We start from the raw sequence: 3706 nt of genomic DNA, 5'->3' as shown, positions 1-3706 counted from the left end.
ATATATATATATATAAATCTTTCGAAAGTCGACGACCTTTCCAGAATTGTAAGTTCACAACCTCTATCAACACAGTTTTATATATAGAAGAAGGCAATGCAATACGTTGTAAACCTATTATAGCAGCATCTGCATTCTCGTTACTTTGCTGTAAGAGTAAGTTTTAGCTGCGTAAACTGGACACCAAGAAGCATAAACTGACAACGTCACACCCAGAATTAGTACAAACGTTTTTAGAATCATTAAACGGTTTCATTCGAAAGGAGCCTGGTTTGGAAAGTCTGCCAAGGAAACATCTACGTGACAAAATTCATTCATTGCACTGCCATCGGCATCTTCGGAAAAAATACCACAAAGTCTACCGACTGATTTGAGGCCGAATCGAGAAAGAGGATACCTGCTGTTGATGAAAAACTTGCAGCTTTGTTATCTCATCACCAAACAAGTACATCATTCGAGCTCTCAGAGATGCCAGAAACAAAGTACAGAGGACTGCTACACATTGCGCAACCAACTCGAAATCAGCCACAGGCAACATCAAAGGAATGTACGCTGGCATTAAGAAAGCCTTGGTCCAAAAACGGTGCGCCTATAACCGGCAAAAGCAAACAACTTAAGGAATGGGCAGAGCATCATTCTGAGAGCTCTATTCAGTTGGAAATAGCGTTCTTAGTTTAGCACTTGACGTTGTACTTGTTGTAGTTGTAGAGCCAACTCTAGAGGAACTTAGCAAAGCAATTGACAGCTTTGCTAGTGGAAAAGCTCCCATGGAAATGATGGGATTCCACTTTTTGTTTAGAATCCGAATTTAGAATCCGAATTTATATGGCACCTTTCACATTCCGGAGAATATACCAAGCCGCTGCATCAGTATTTCCATGGTAACTGGGTACTTAATTGGCAAACCAGTACATTTTTGTGCAACCTTATCTGCTCCTTGGGAAGTATCCCTAGTCAAGCTGCTTTGCACGCACAACCGCATACGTTCAATGCCATACCATCCTACCAGATACAAATTTATACTCCTGGGTGGAGAGAGGCAAACGTAAAAAGTACCTTGTCCAAAAACACAAGCAAGGAAACGCGTCGGTCTCGAACACCCGATTTCACGATCAGAAGTCCAAAACCTTACACTCTGCGCCATATGCCCTTGAAATGTAAAGAATCCCTTCTGCGACCCCTGTATTCTGTCAGCATTAGGAGGAGAAATAAGCTGCACCTCAAAACATGAAAGGAACTAATATCATCAAGTTCTATACAAAAACAAACGTGATAATTACAGGGTAATCTCTCATCGCAGCATTTCGGGAAAGTTGTTTGCTCGTGTGCTAATAGACCACAAAAGCTAGCAGAGCGTGTACCGTATACCAAGATTGAGTGCGCCTTTAGAACAAAATTGTCAACTGTGGATATGATATGATGATACTATGAAAATCAAAACTGTTCAGCCATTTAGGGATTCTAATTTAAAAGAATATGGAAAGTGGATTCAAAAGCAGACTTGGGCCAATGTCTATGATGCTACTGACGTTTAATCCAAGGCTGACGCTTACTATCAAACTATCAGTTTTTTCAGCAATTGGGCGCAATTAATCAACCAAAGACAGAAAGCGTTTGCCAAAGGGCACAAAGATAAATGGAATGAAATTAAAAACAGAGTTATTAGAGAGATCAAAAAGGCTAAAATTTCACATAATATTAATAGAGTAAGAAAACTAAAAAAAAAACTGAACAAGGCCGGTGGCACAAGGAGGTCAGGTACCTGGCGAATTTGAAAAATCCTGATGATGACATAATTAATGTCGAAATATTGAATTCCAACACGATGGCGTCTATCAGTTTTGGTGTGAATAAGTTTTTTCCAACTAAAAATATTAAATTACATTCAACGGACAAACCATGGATGTCAGACCGTATTAAGAGTTTAATCAACCAAAGACAGAAAGCGTTTGCCAAAGGGCACAAAGATAAATGGAATGAAATTAAAAACAGTTATTAGAGAGATCAAAAAGGCTAAAATTTCACATAATATTAATAGAGTAAGAAAACTAAAAAAAAAACTGAACCAGGCCGGTGGCACAAGGAGGTCAGGTACCTGGCGAATTTGAAAAAATCTGAAACTGTTACTCATGTCTCGAATATTGAACCTACTAATCATGTGGGATTTGCAGATGCGATTAACCATCACTTGGTTATTGCATCTAATTCTCAGCAACCATTAAAACTCACTGAACTCCCAGCATACTTGCCCTGCTTGTTGCCGCCCCATCAGATTCAACCATGGCAGATTCTTAATGACATCAGTAAACTATCTGTTTGCAAAGCAGGAAGTCCTGATGGGCTGCCACCACGATTGTTAAAAGAGGTGGCGTACGAGTTAAGTCAACCAGTGACTAACATTATAAATATTTCACTCTCTCAAAGCAAAGTACCCCAACCAATGGAAGGAAGTCAATGTAATACCGATACCTAAACAAAATCCTCCGACAATAGACAAGTTGCGCCCAATTTCACTAACCCCGTGCCTCGCTAAAATTGCTGAAGGTCGAGTTTGCAAATGGATAGTTAATGCAATTAATTCGCAGATTGATCATAAACATAAACCGCAAAGGCTTATCCACCATCCACTGTCTTATTGATATGTATCATCATTTGATTTCGGGTGCAGAAAAATAGAAAAATGTTAGCACACTTGTGCTAACCGATTTTACGAAAGCTTTCGAGTTAGTTGACCACAAAATCACTGTCTCAAAATTACTCGAACTAGGTGCGCCTCCGTCACTAGTACAGTGGGTGGTGGACTTCCTTTCCAAAAGAAAACAAAGGGTTAAATATAATAATACTTTTTCTGATTGGATTGAACTAAATGGTGGGGTACCTAAAGGTACTATTATTGGTCCTATTGCTTTTTTTAGCTTTGATTAATGATGCTCTTTTAAATACAAATAACAATCAAGTAAAGGTTTGCAAATATGTAGATGATCTCACAATTGGGGGAAATAAGACCATTGGAGATCTCTCGGCAATGCAAGAAAATTTAGACTCGCTTCTTGAGTGGTCGATTAGGAATAAATTAAAACAAAACCCCACCAAATTTTTAACTATGTTCATCAATTTCAGTAGGCAAAATACTCCAATTGGTGATTTACAATTTTAAGTTATATTACTGGGTGTAATAATCCAAAATTATTTAAAATGGCAAAGCCAGATTGATAATATTTGCAGTAAAGCTAATGGCAAAATGTTCATGCTTCGTAAGCTTAGAAGGGTGGGTCTTAACAAATTGGAACTTCTATCTGTCTATAAGTGATATGTAAGACCGTTGTTGGAGTATGCTGCCCCTTTGTGGCATGCAGGTCTTACTCAGGGACAGGTGAACCAGGTCGAAAACATCCAGAAGCGTGTCTGCAAGATCATTTTAGGCAGTGGGTATAGATCTTACTCACATTCCCTTGTAACACTTGATCTAGAACCTCTTCATACTAGAAGATAGCAGTTGTGCAAGGTGTTTGCCTTAAAAACACACGACTCGGGTAGATTCTCTGCCTGGTTCCTTGCCCCTCAGTACAGATCCTGTATGACCCTTAGAAAACCCCTAAGATTAAATATTACAGAAGCAAAACCAAACGATTCCAAGCTAGTCCGATCCCATTTTTGGCTGACATAATAAACAAAAGTTAATTCTAATTCCCCCCCCCCCCCGTTG

This window comes from Anneissia japonica, unplaced genomic scaffold (assembly GCF_011630105.1).
Source record: "Anneissia japonica isolate Jap-2015-1 unplaced genomic scaffold, ASM1163010v1 scaffold284963_len57484_cov149, whole genome shotgun sequence".
In the NCBI taxonomy this organism is placed as follows: Eukaryota; Metazoa; Echinodermata; class Crinoidea; order Comatulida; family Comatulidae; genus Anneissia; species Anneissia japonica.
This window is presented reverse-complemented; position numbering follows the sequence as displayed.